The sequence below is a fragment of the Eschrichtius robustus genome, chromosome 11 (assembly GCF_028021215.1).
Source record: "Eschrichtius robustus isolate mEscRob2 chromosome 11, mEscRob2.pri, whole genome shotgun sequence".
Classification (NCBI taxonomy): Eukaryota; Metazoa; Chordata; class Mammalia; order Artiodactyla; family Eschrichtiidae; genus Eschrichtius; species Eschrichtius robustus.
In genome coordinates this window covers 71,223,565-71,238,453 of record NC_090834.1, presented here as the reverse complement: position 1 = coordinate 71,238,453, position 14,889 = coordinate 71,223,565, and the positions used below count along the sequence as shown (strand labels likewise).

Below are 14,889 nucleotides of genomic sequence, written 5' to 3'. Positions count from 1 at the left end.
GGCATTTCAAGGTCCAGGCTTGTCTCTAGTAATAAGATAGAAATTCTCTCAGTCAAAAATCACCCCATCCATTTCTCAAAGTTAAGTGTGTATTTACCGTAGGAAACACACACACACAAAATTATATGTAATCAAGTTTGAATAATGAAAAGGAAACAAATATTCGGCAACTTTACTTTTCATTGTGGCTTACACAATAAGATGCTCTGCATGCCTCTGCTTGATTCACTAACACATTTCTGTTTTTAGTGTAGGGTTTGGTGAACTTTGAGTGGAAAGGAAAGCTCTCAGTTACAATAGTTACTAAAAATTATTGACAACCAGGTTAGAGTCATGTGGGCCAGAAGAACTTGAAGTTCAAGGCAAAATTTTAGAATGGATAAAAAAGTGAGAAAGAGGAATGACTTCATACTTGAAATACAAATGACATGAGTACTTCTCTCTTCATCTCTGAAAAGGAAAGTGGCAATTCAGGTTACATAGGCCTTCAAACGTAGAATGATAAGGAAAAGCACAAGTAATGTACACAGAGATTAAAGAAAAATTAGTTATACAGGAGGGAGAGAATCAAGTTCTTTTCTTTCAGCACAGTAAAAACCTGGTAGAGGCTGGATTCTAGAGTCATTGTTTATTGGTGTTGTGCCCTAATTTTTATAGGATACAGCCACAACATTTACTTAGTAAAAATATCAAGGGAGCTGAGGGAGTCTCACTTTTTAAACTGGTATTCATGTTATTCAAGAAAGTAAAAGGGATGCCAAGATACCAGAAATACCTTGTATATAGCTGGTATGGTGTTACTGGAGGTATCACTGGGAGAGCTGACTATTGGGAGGCCTAATGGGCTGGAACAACAACGTGGATAAAGGGGTGCTGGGAGTGGGGGTGGGGAGGAATTGGGGAGGGAACCCACCAGACTGTAAGGTCTGAATTTGAGGCTTGCTAGTCCAGAAAATAGACTTCGGACCCTAGAATGAACAGGTTCTCAGTAAGAGATTCATAACAGAATTTTCTGAGTTGGTGCAATTAGCTTGAATGCTGGATGATTGATTTATATTAAGGGGATATATCTTTCTAGTGACATTATGCTCCTGTGCCCTCTTCACTGCATTCCTTTCCCAAGACCACAGTCTCTTGTAGGCTGAATCAACATTCTGAAAGTTGTTGGATAAGCAGGGAGTTCCAGTAAAAGCATATAGTTAGACCTGAGGTGTATTTCAGCCAGCTCAGGCCTGGGGAAATATTCTTGACCCACAGAAGAACGTTATTCTTGTACTAGGCACTCTGTCAGAATTTGCTTTTCAGAACCACCTTATGCTTTTGGAATAATTTTAGATTTACCAAAAAGTTGCAAAGGTAGTATCAAGAGTTCCCATGTACGCTTCACCCAGCTTCCCCTACTGTTAACATCTTAACACAAACATGGTACAGTTGTCAAAACTAAGAAATTAACATAGTTATAATACCATTAACCTTGCACTTTGTTTGTATTTTACCAGTTTTTCCGCTAATGTCCTTTTTCCATTTGAGGAACCTACCCGGTATCCCATACTGCGTTTAGTCATCACGGTTCCTTAATCCCCTCCAATCTTTGAAAGTTTCTCAGTCTCTTTGTTCTTTATGACTTTGACAGTTTTGATGAGAGCTGGTCAGATACTTTGAGAATGTCCTTCAGTTTGGGTTTTTCTCATGATTACATGAGAGTTATGAGTTTTGGGGGAAATTACCACAAAGGTGAAGTGCCTTCTCTGCACATCATGTATCAGGAGGTATATGATATCAAAATGATTTATTACTGATGATGTTAACCTTATTCCCTTGGTTAAGGTAGTACCTGCCAGTTTTCTCCACTGAAAGTTACTATTTTTCTTTCCCATACTTTCTTTGGAAGCAAGTCACTAAGTCCAGCCCACACTCAAGGAGAGGGGAATTATCTCTACTTCCTGGAGGAGGAAGTATCTACAAATATTGTTTTGAATTCTTCTGTAAGAAAAATTTGTTCTTTCTTCAGCACTTACCTATCTACTTATTTATTCAATTGTTTATATCAGTATAGGTTCATGGATATTTTATTCTTTGGGTCATAATAGAGTACTGTCATTATTTTGTTGCTCAAATAGTTCCAGCTTTGGCCAAATTTTTCTAGCTTTGAGAGCTATTTCAGGTTACCTCCAGTATCCTTTTATTGGAGAATTATACTTAGAAACCAAGGTTTGGGTCCTGGGTGTGCTCATTGCTACTGAGTTGCCACTGTTTCTCAGCCCACTCAGTGAACAAAGCTAGCAAATGTGTGTGTGTGTGTGTGTATGTATGCGTGTGTACACGTAGATACTAACCCATGTAAACACACATATATATGTTTCTGTATCTGCCTGCATATATCTTAAAATAAACATGAGTCCATACATCCCCAACTCTAATACAGCACTATAGGATTAACTGTAGCCTCTTTCTCTGTAATTAATTTTTTAACTATTATCTGACAGTTGGAAATCTGCCTCCTATTATCCACAACTTATTTAATTCTTCTACCCTAGTATATATATAAAGCAGTTTCAGAAATGCTAACTCAGGTCAACTACTTTTGTCTTTAGCCTTAAAGTATCCAGTCAAAACATGGTTTTCCAAAGTTACTTAAGTTAGCTCCTGTTTTCCTCACTTCCTTCAGTCAAGTTACATTATACATTTGTAATACAATTATGTTCATTAGTCATTGTCTGCATTCCATCCTGGGATCCCTGGGCATCCTGGTTGATATTTTTGAAATTTGCATGCAGAAGTTCACTATTTGTGATGCATAATTCTATGGGTTGTGACAAAGACATAAGTCATCTGTCTACAACTACAGCATCATATAGAGTATTTCCATCACCCTATAAATTCCCCTGTGCAGCCCATTTGTAGTCTGAACTGCTTTAAAATACTAGTTTTTCCTATTAATTGATTTATTCACTTTAACTATGTAGCTGTTCTCAGGGCCTAGGAGACATTTTGCTGGCTTCTTATATGTGTTGAGTTGATAGGTTTAGGATTCAAAGAGCAGCATTCTTTCTCATTTCTAAAATTTTAGAAGGCTCCTCACTGCTGCTCACTCCACTGCCAGGAATTAACTAAATAGCTCACCCATAAAATTATAATGACCCAAAAATTGCTTCTGAAAGACTCATTTGGGACTGAACTATGGGACCATTCCATCCCCCCACTTTGTATTATCATATCAGAGTAAGATATAGAAAACTTTGTTGGAAAGCAAAGATTTATATTTAATCTATTATTTGCAGTTGGTGAGGACTTTGTGTAATGAGTAACTCCCAGGGCAGTTGGTAAGGGTGCTGCTTGTTCAGACATGAGAACCCAGTCTTCAAATGGCAAAAGTGGTCCACTCAGTTTAGATGACTGTCTATAGTGGCTTCTTGACCTTTCTTGGCCAGTTTCATACCCTTCTAGAGTCTTCTGAGAATATGGTGAAAACTATGGACTCATCACCCAGAAAAATGAACACACATCAACTCAAAATGCTGTATATAATTAGAATGTTTCATGGACCTCCTCCCCCCACCTGAAGATGGGAGACCCTCTAGAGGTCCATGGATTCCAGATGAAGAATCTTTATCTAAATACTAGTAAAGCAAATTGATGAATACAAGGGATTTGTTGTTAATTAATGAGTGTATTCTACTATAGAGTTAAATGTACATGTGTACATTGTGATGGTTAATTTTATCTGTCAACTTGATTAGATTATATGCTCAGTTGTTTGGTCAAACAACAGACTAGATGTTCTGTAAGGGCTTTTTTTTTTTAACATGTGATTAACACTTAAATCAGTGCAATTTGAATAATATGATGGGGCCTCATTCAATCAGTTCAAGGCCTTAAGAGCAAAGACTGAGGTTTCCTGAAAAAGGAATTCTCACAACTGCAACATAGAAACCTTAACTGAGTTCGTAGCCTGCTGCCCTACAGAATTCTCAGTACTGTAACATCAACCTGAATTGCCAGGCTGCTGGCCAGCCCTACAGATTTCAAACTTGCCAGCCCTCCCAATTGTATGAGACAATTCCTTAAAACACACACACACACACACACACACACACCACCTCACGTATATAAAATCTCCTATTGGATCTGTTTCTCTGGAGAACCTTAAATAATACATACATCAAACTGTAACAAATACACAGTGAATTTCCATAGAAATGTCCAGTTTTCTTACTATGAAAAATGATGAAAACTCTTAATTAGTGTTTAGCTAGGTATTGCCTCTGTTTTGATCCAGTTTTGATTCCTCTTGTCTGCATTGTCCAAGTCCTGTAGATGATCTTTGCTTTGTCTCATGCTGTTCTTATTGTATGTCAGCCTGTACTTGGATGCTGTAATGCTGCTGTAACAAATTATCCCAAACTTAGTGGCCTAAAACAACTTAAATTTATTATCTTACGGTTCTGGAGATCAAGTCTCACACGGGTGTCAGCAGGGCTACATTCCTTCTGGAGGCTCCAACGGAGAATCCATTTCCTTTCCTTTTCTAGTTTGGGGAGGCCATCTGCATTCCTTGGCTATGGCATCACTTCAACTCTGCTTCTGTTGTCACTTTTCTTATTCTGACTCTGACCCTCCTGCCTCCCTTTTGTAAGAACTTTGGTGATTACACTGGGCCTCAGAGGATAATCAAAAAATATTTGATTTTTTGATTATTTCATGACAATTTTTTGATTATTTCATGACAATTTATTCATATCTTAACCCCTTTTGCATGTAACATTTATAGATTCCAGGGATTAGGACATGGGTATCTTTGAGGACTTATTATTCTGTCTACCACAGATGTCCTTTTTTCTAATTTATCCTCTATTTTACTTAACCTTTACTTTTGTTCGTAGAGTTATTTACAAAGTTCACATTAAGGACTGTTTTGATTAGTTTATTTTCATATGTTTATTCTTCTTATACTCTGCAGAAGTATTTTTCACTTGTTAAACCCCAATTACTTTTCTCTTTTTCTGACTGCATGATTTTGAAGCATTTCTCTCTATATATCTAGGACCTCTACATTCTCTCTGAGTTCTATTTTGTCCTTTGTATGGCAAAGGAAGGACAATTTAACAACCCTTTTGGTGAGAAAAATAAATTATTCATTAGTATTCTAGCTGAAAATGGGTTTCCTTCCACTAGACAATGGTGTATAGGTAGGTAGTGCATATACTCCACTACTATTCTCCCCCTATATCCTTGCCAATATTGGTTTTGGTTTGATTTTGGTTTGAAGTTGTAACAACCAAAACTGTTCACAGATATTGCCAAATGTCCCCTGGAGGTCAAAATCACCCTAAGTTGAGAATCACTGTCTTAGACCAATCATGACAATCCAGTTCTCCTTTTTCAGTGACTTATTTACAGAAGAGCATATGATCAAGTTCTGGAAAAAAGAAAGGAGAAGTCTGCTTAGGGGTTGGGGTGGAAGGGAGAGAGGTTCTTAGGAAAAGTTTCTTTTTGGAAAAAAAGAGAGATAAAAAATGATAAGGCCCTTTTAGCCCATCCCCTTCCTTGCTGCCTGGGATGCTGGTGTGTATAAACTTGAATCTTGGAGCTGTGGCAGCTATCCTGTGATTTTGAGGTATGGCAGAACAGAAAAATGGGAAGAGCTTATATCCTCAAGGACATAGTTAAACTGCAGAAATAACCTTGGAGCTGACTACCTCTAGATACTAGATATGTAAGATAACAGAAAGTATTTATTGTTTAAAACATTGTTAGTTAGAGTTTCTGTTATTTGCAGGCAAAAGCATCCTTATTGATAGTATTAAAACATGACAGAAATAAGGACATGCATTAAACATTCTCTGCCCCTGCAAAATACCCAAATGGTGAGAGTTTAGATGAGTGTGGGATGTTAAAGAAGAAACATCTGGAACTATTTAAATACTTTGCGGAATAAAAATGTTCATAAGTACACCTAAGGAAAATTTAATAAGAATTTCAGTTCAATAAAGCAAGAGCTCAAATACCAGATAAAATGAGACCAGGAGATGGAAAGGGAAATTGCAGAGTTGCGAAAACAATTCAAGGACCAAAATAACACTAACTTTCTCTAACAAATTAATATGAAATAGGAAGAAATAGAATGGACACAACTGAAAAGAGATATCTAACACAAAAGAAAGCCTGGTTAATCACTTATAAGAGAAGAAAACAAAGGTGAAAGCAATTAGAAGTTAGTCATTGCAGAGGACAAACATTATCCAACATAAGACTAATTATTATCCCTAAAAGAGTGAGCTTAAAAAATGCAGAGTGGATATATGTATATGTATAACTAATTCACTTTGCTGTATAGCAGAAAGTAACACAACCTTGTAAATAAATGATACTCCAATAAAAAAATTTTTAAAAAGGTCTAAATAGAGGTGACCAAAAAAATGCAGCAAAAAAAAGTATTAAAAGAAACTGAAACTGTAAATTAAAGGGCTGATTTTGATCATTCCAGAATGATCTACCTGAGATGAAACATGTCAAATTAAGTTGAATTTCAAGGATTAAAGAATGTTCTTCAAGCCTCAACCCAGAAAAAGAAGGTGATCTATAAGAGGGGGAAATGGGATTATCCTTTGACTCTTCCACAACAGTATTCATGCCAGGAAATAATAGAACAATCTCTAGTAAGTTAAAATGTGAGACAAGAATACTGCACATGTAAGGAAGCATATTAACATCCCTAAGCAGAAAGGAACTCAGGAATCACATTACCCAGGAGTCCTAGCACGAAACTACTTAAAAAAAAAATCCATATATCCATGAGATTTAAGTATAGAGAAGGTAAAGTAAGAGGATTGGTGGTAAACAATGAGTACATTTAAATATGGAGTTAAATAACTGTGATATAGAGCATGGTCTGAAATGGTGTTCACCGAATATTTCTGATGATTATTTCTGGAGGGTAGTATTTTTATTTCTTTTTACTTTCTTATTAATATGTTGCTGTGCTTCTTGAATGCTTTTCAAAGAGTATGCTTTATTTGCCATTTCACTAACACAGTAGTCATTGGTTTAAAAATAAATTTGTGATATAGATTAAGTAAATTATCTCTAGGAATTTTAGGAGGGGGTAAACTTAATCTGGGACAAAACTTGTTGGCTTGATTTTTGTCTTTTAAATATTTAGTACCTTGTTCGTAATAGTCTATCTTGGTATGTAATATTTTGTATTCTAAGGGTAGAATTATGCAGCACAAAACCGTCTTTCATTTTCTTGGCTTTAATTGCATTACTAAAGTCCTTTCCAAACTTCAAAAAAATGGAAGAGGAGGGAAAACTTCCTGACTAATTCTATGAGGCCAGTGTTACCCTAATGCCAAAACCAGACAAAGGCGTCACAAGGAAAACGACAAAACCAAACTACAGACCAACATCCCTGTGAATATAGTCACAAAAATCCTCAGCAAAATAATAGCTGCATATTTGTTCATTTGCAGACCACATCTAGCAACATATAGAAAAAGGATTATATACCATGACCAATTGGGACTTATCCCAAGAATGCAATGTTGGTTTAACATACAAAAATCAAGCTATGTAATACACCACATTAATAGAATAAAGTTAAAAAATCATCTAATCTCTATATTTCTGATAAAAACATTCAACAAACTAAGAATAGAAGGCAACTTCCTCAATCTGATAAAGGGCATCTGTGAAAAAACCACAGCAAACATCATACTTAATGGTGAAAGTTTTAAAGCTTCCCCCTAAGATCAGGAACAAGACAAGGATGTTTGCTCTTGCCGCTTCTATTCAACGTTGTGCTAGAGAGTCTAGTCAGTGCAATTAGGCAAAAAGAAAAAAAAAGAAAAGAAAAGAAAAAAGAAAAGCCCCATTCAGACTGGAAAGGAAGAAGTAAAACTACTTCTACTTGTAGATGACATAATCTTGTACATAGGAAATCCCAAGACTCCATTAAGACCATTAAAACTAAGAAATAAATTTACTCACTGAAGTTGCAAAATAGAAGATCAATATACAAATATCAATTGTACCTAGGTACACCAGCAAACAACAGTAAGAAAATAAGATTAAGAAAACAATTCCATTTTCAATAGCATCAAACAAATAAAATATTTAGAAATAATTTTTTTAATTATTAAAAATTTTGAAAAAAATTAAAGAAGACCTAAATAAATGTAAAGACATGGTCACAGATTGGAAAAATTAATATTGTTAAGATGGCAATATACCCCAAGTTGATATACAGATCCAGTGCAATCACTATCAAAATACCAACAGCTTTTCTTTTGATCCTAAAATTCACATGGAATAGCAAGGGATTTGGAATAGCGAAAGTAATCTTGAAAAAGATCAAAGTTGGAGGACACACAATTCTTGATTTCAAAACTTACTACAAAACTACAATTATCAAGGCATTGTGGTACTGGCATAAAGATAGCAATATAGATTAATGGAATCAAGTTGACAGTCCAGAAATAAACCCTTATATTTACAGTCATTTGATTTCAACAAGGATACCAAAACAACTCAAGGGGAAAAGAATAATCTTTTCAACAAATGACACAGGGACAGCAAGATATCCATATGCAAAAGAGTGAATTTGTACCCCCACCTCACACCATATAAAAAAATTAACTCAAAATGAATCAAAGAACTAAATGTAAACATTTAAACTGTAAAACTCTTAGAAGAAAGCATGAGTATAAGGTTTTATAACCTTAGATTAACCAATGATTTCTTAAATATGCCACCAAATATGGGAATGCAAATTGATACAGCCACTATGGAGAACAGTACGGAGGTTCCTTAAAAAACTAAAAATAGAACTACCATACGACCCAGCAATCCCACTACTGGGCACATACCCTGAGAAAACCATAATTCAAAAAGAGTCACGTACCACAATGTTCATTGCAGCTCTATTTACAATAGCCAGGACATGGAAGTAACCTAAGTGTCCATCGACAGATGAATGGATAAAGAAGATGTGGCACATATATACAATGGAATATTACTCAGCCATAAAAAGAAACGAAATTGAGTTATTTGCAGTGGGGTGGATGGACCTAGAGACTGTCAGTGAAGTAAGTCAGAAAGAGGAAAACAGATACCGTATGCTAACACACATATGTGGAATCTAAACAAAAAAAAAAAGGCTCTGAAGAACCAAGGGGCAGGACAGGAATAAAGACGCAGAGGTAGAGAATGGACTTGAGGACACAGTGAGGGGGAAGGGTAAGCTGGGATGAAGTGAGAGAGTGGCATGGACATATATACACTACCAAATGTAAAATAGATGTCTAGTGGGAAGCAGCCACATAGCACAGGGAGATCAACTCGGTGCTTTGTGTCCACCTAGAGGGGTGGATAGGGATGGTGGGAGGGAGACGCAAGAGGGAGGAGATAGGGGGATATATGTTTATGTATAGCTGATTCACTTTGTTATACAGCAGAAGCTGGCACACCATTGTAAAGCAATTATACTCCAAAAAAGATGTTAAAAAAAAAAAAGGCCACCAAATAAAAATTAGATTGGACTTCATCAAAATTTAAAATGTTTGTGCTTCAATGTCAAGAAAGTGAAATAACTAACCACAGAATGGGAGAAAATATTTGCAAATTATATATCAGATAAGAAACTAGTATCCAGAATACATAAAGGGCACTTTCAACTAAATGGTAAAAAGACAATCCAACTAAAATATGGGCAAAGGATTTGAATAGACATTTCTCCAGGGAAGTTACATAAATAGCCAATAAGCACATGAAAAGATGTTCAGCATCATCAGCCATTAGGGAAATGCAAAAGGAAACCACGATGAGATACCATTTCACACCCCCTAGAATGGTAAAAATAAAAATGAGGGCCAAGTGTTGCTGAGGATCTGGAATAGAACCTTATAGCTTGCAGATGGTGTTTGTCAGTTTCTCAAAATGTTATACATAGAATTACCACATGACCCAGTAATTACACTCCTAGGTGTATACCCAGTAGAATTGAAAACACACATGGACACAAAAAATTGTACATGATGTTCATAACTGCATTATTTACAGTAGCTATAAAGTAGAAACAACCCAAATATCTATCATTATGAGTGGATAAACAAATTGTGATGTATCCATACAATGGCATGTTGTTTAGCCATAAAAAGAAATAAGTACTAATACATGTTACAACATGGATGAGCCTTGAAACATTATGCTAAATGAAAGAAGCCAGACACACAATGCCACATATTATATGATTCTATTTATATGAAATGTCCAGAATAGGCAAATTCATAGAGACAGAAAATAGACTAGTAGGGACTTCCCTGGTGGCGCAGTGGTTAAGAATCCGCCTGCCAATGCAGGGGACATGGGTTTGATCCCTGGTCTGGGAAGATCCCACATGCCGGGGAGCAACTAAACCCGTGCGCCACAGCTACTGAGCCTGCGCTCTAGAGCCCGTGAGACACAACTACTGAGCCTGTGTGCCACAACTACTGAAGCCCACGCACCTAGAGCCTGTGCTCTGCAACAAAGAGAAGCCACCGCAATGAGAATCCTGTGCACTGCAACAAAGAATAGCCCCCGCTCTTGGCAACTAGAGAAAGACCATGCGCAGCAACGAAGACCCAACACTGCCAAAAATAAATAAATAAATAAATACATTTATTAAAAGAAAATAGACTAGTAGTTGTCAGGGGTTGAAGGGAGGTGAAAATGGGGAGTAACTGATGAAAATGTTCTGGTATATAGTAGTGATAGTTGCACAAGTTTGTGAATATACAGCAACCACTGAGTTGCATTCCTTAAAAGGGTGAATTTTATGGCATGTGAATTATAGCTCAATTAAAAAAAGAATGAGGGAGTGTAAGGGCCCATGTATTGCCCCTTTAGGCTGATCTCTGAGCCGAACCATGCTAAACATTAACTGAGAAAGTAATACTATTATGTTATGACCCCTTTCCCTTCCCACATGGAAAATGTCCCAAGAAAAAGCTGACAAGTCAAGAGAATCCAGCAGAGCCAAACAGTCTCTGAAGAAGCAAGTTGGGATCTTTTTTTGAGAGGTTTTTAATAATTTCTGTAGGAGACAGACCAAAAAAAAGCAGAAGAGCACCCTTTTCCTCACAATCTGCCTCAGCTTTCTCTGTTGCAAGGGACTGAGAATCATTCAAGTAACAGTTATGGGATAGCCGGGGTAATGGTACTCACAGGAATCACAAGACAGGAATCAGAATCATATGGGAAGGCCTATGGCAACACAGGAAAGGACAGAAAGCCATGTTGCTGGGCAGTGGACAGTTCTTGGTTTGGCTTCCCAATATTCATCTTTTCCTGTTCTTAGCCCCCCAGTTTCCTTTTCCCCTATTGCCTCTTCCACTTTGATTAATTTGGAGCTATTATTTGAGATTTGGCTTGTAACCCAAGCTAGGATGGCAGGCCCATGACCCAAGCTAGGGCATTGTATATTCCCTCCCTGGAATTTGAATCTCTGGCACAGGGACAAAGAGACTGAAGCTATCAATGATCAAATTTCCCTTCTGTCTGTATAGCAGCATCTTGACCAGACCATTCCTGCCACCGAGACAGCTATTGTCTCTAGGGCTGTCTTGCTTCCCACCAGTCCTCAAGTCTGACTCTCCCACCTCCTGTCAATTTGATTATCCCCCTAATGCCCCCTTTTAAAAAAAAAAAATTTATTTATCTATTTATTTAGCTGCGCTGGGTCTTAGTTGCAGCACGTGGGATCTTTTTTTTTTTTTTAACTTTTTTTGGGTTTATTTATTTATTTAATTTATTTATTTATGGCTGTGTTGGGTCTTCGCTTCTGTGCGAGGGCCTTCTCTAGTTGCGGCAAGTGGGGGCCACTCTTCATCGCGGTGCGCGGGCCTCTCACTATCGCGGCCTCTCTTGTTGCGGAGCACAGGCTCCAGACGCGCAGGCTCAGTAGTTGTGGCTCACGGGCCCAGTTGCTCCGCGGCATGTGGGATCTTCCCAGAACAGGGCTCGAACCCGTGTTCCCTGCATTGGCAGGCAGATTCTCAACCACTGCGCCACCGGGGAAGCCCCACGCGGGATCTTTTAGTTGCAGCATGCATGCGGGATCTAGTTCCCCGACCAGGGATCGAACTCAGGCCCCCTGCATTAGGAGAGCAGAGTCTTAACCACTGGACCACCAGGGAAGTCCCCCCCAATGCCTTTTGAATAAATTCCCTTCTGCTTAAGTTAGAGCCATTTTCTGCAGCTTGCCACAGAGAGCTTCACTCATGAATGGCTGGAACCATGGTAGAGCTGGGTCCCATGGGACTGGGTGGTCATGCAGAATCCAAAACAGCTCTTGGGTCCTCAGCAGTAAAAACTGAAGTACTATCTCTCTAGTGCCCCATGATCAACTATTCTTTGTCTGCTATTCTCTGCATCTGTTTCTTTCCCTACTACGAATTCATCCTCACCCTTTATCTTTTCTCCAGCTCACAGTTCCTGTATACTCAAACTTTCAATTAGTCTCTTCAACACATTCATGACCCCTTCAGGGGAGGGAAAACCATTCCTCTACCCTCTTAGGTTCTGTCGCCAGGCCTGAGAATTAAACTGACATAAGAGAGATTAACAGGAGAAATATATACAAATTTTATTTAATATTGTTATGTGCACTTGGAGCCTTTATAGGAAAACTGAAGACCCGAAGAAGCAATTAGGACCAAGAGCTTATATACCTTTTTTCTTTTTTTAATCAAAAAGGCAATAAATTTGTGGAGAAATGACAAGACAAAGGAAAAGAGTTTAACCTTCTAGAAGTGGTAAATTGTGAGGAAGTGACTAGGAAATATTAGGGGAAAGTAATAAAAGATAAGGGTTGTTTTAGTAGGTTGGTTTGTACAGATCAATTTTGGCATTGACTACCAGTCTCTGGTGATAAGAATGTTCTTCTCTTCCTGATACGTGGAGGACACTTTTCTTATGGGAAATTTTATGATCTGCTTTTACGTAGAAAGGAGACGTTCAGAGAGCCCTTCCTGCATCTGCTGTTTCTCAAATGCCTTCCACTCAAAATAATCAATGTGTCAAAGCTGCGTATTTCAATTCCCATTTGGCATGTTCTGCTCCCCTCAGGGATCAGGCTTCTGAGCCTCTGCTTTCATCCTTAATTTACTGAAACTTTCAGGATTCAGCAAGTAAACTTCTGTGAGTGAGACTCTGCCACAGCTCATTCCCCAATAATCAGAGTGCCACACAGGGCCAGGACTAGGGTGAAGCAAGCAAGGCCCCCAGAGAACAGAATTTCAAAGGCATGCACTCTGTGATGCCAACCACACACTTGTACAACCCCAAGAGGGAACGCCTCCTGATATGTTGCCCCATGGCGGTCTTGCTGGCCTCACCCTAGTGCTGGCCCTGGACTGCCTCAGCACAGTGTTTGGAGGGCTGGCCTAATGCTTGCTAGAGTGCCCTTGAGCCAATTTCCCCTCCCTAAAGTACATTCCTCAAATCCCCAAGGTTCTGGGAGGGGGCCTTTGCTTTTATCTTTCCCACGGAGTCCTCATATTATGCTCCAGAATTTACCTTGTCCCAGGGTGATTGAAGGTGGAAGCACACATTCTCTTCACCCCCCGATTCTCAGACCTATTCTCCCTTACCTTAGGCTCTCATCATAAGATTCCTCTGAAAATAATGAGCCATCCATTTTCCAAAATGTGAACAACTCAATCTTTTATAATATCACATGTAGGCTTACAACCAAGCAGTCAAGCTCGTTTTGGATATTTCCTACTTCTAGTTACTTGAACAAAATCACATCCCTTCCTTCAAAACAGTGATTTTTAGGTGTAGGCTATTCTATTTCCAGATTAAGAAAAAATGTTTTTAATATCATTTTCAAGGATGTGGTTCTGCTAAAAAAAAAAAAAACCAATTTACCCCTCTAAATATGACACTCAATTTTTCAACATAAACCATCTATATTTGTATATTTTTACTGAATTCCCCAAGGAAAGTTGATAGATACTTGACTCATATTCATGTAACTAAAAAGTCATGCAAAAATAATACTTTCCAGAGTACGGGGAGGGTCTGCTCCTAAAAGTAATCTGTTTTTCCATCCTGTGTGGCAGAAGGTGCTTGCAGCATATAAAATGAAAATGTTCTTGCATCTACTCTTTTTGTAAGGTTCAGTCTTTAGTAAGCAAACTCCTTCCTCAGTTAAGGCAAAGAATTTCATGTCATTCCACCGTACAGGATGTGGGCCAGCCTATGTATTGGTGGTTCTTCAGTCAGGTGCCTACCTGGCCTCAATCAGCTGTGGCCATGTGGTATGGGGTGAGGTAGTCACATAATATAAAACAGGGTTACTTGGTCAGCATGGGCCATAAATGGTCTGGGGTAGAAGCAAGGTATTTACATCATTAACACAGGCCAAAAGTGATTCTAATTTGAGAATCCCTAGGAAATGCATCTTTGAAAACAAAAGGTATCTAGTGATAAATTCCCCATAAAGGAGAAGGAGCAGGGAATATCTGTGATTGGGATTTGATCTCTTCTACTCCCAGCCCAACTTGGTGTACATGGGGCTGATCCATATAAATAGGCAAAGTTTCAGAGAACAGGTTGAGAGAATGGAACATTTTGTTTATGACAAAGACTTCCAAAGGGCAGAGTGTATTGGGGAAGTTGCAGAGGAATATGATACTGCGTCAGATCACTAGCTAGAGGATGCTCAGAGCTGTATAATTTAGTACGTCCATCTTTCAAAAAATGCTTCTTGACCACACTTCCCTTTGCAAAAGCTTCTTTATTTCTCAACTCCACCTTACCGCAAAACTCCTCAAAAGGGTTGTCTATTATCTCTATTTTATTTCCTATCCTCATATTCCCTCTTATATTCACTTCATTCAGGCT

General features: G+C 38.2%; 1 non-coding gene across 1 annotated transcript; it reads right to left on the bottom strand.

Annotated features, from left to right (window-relative positions):
• Nucleotides 1–12,103: 12,103 nt before the first annotated feature.
• TRNAR-CCU (transfer RNA arginine (anticodon CCU)) lies at nucleotides 12,104–12,176 on the bottom strand. Its single transcript has one exon. It is a non-coding gene; the product is annotated as a tRNA-Arg (tRNA).
• Between the last annotated feature and the right edge of the window lie 2,713 nt (nucleotides 12,177–14,889).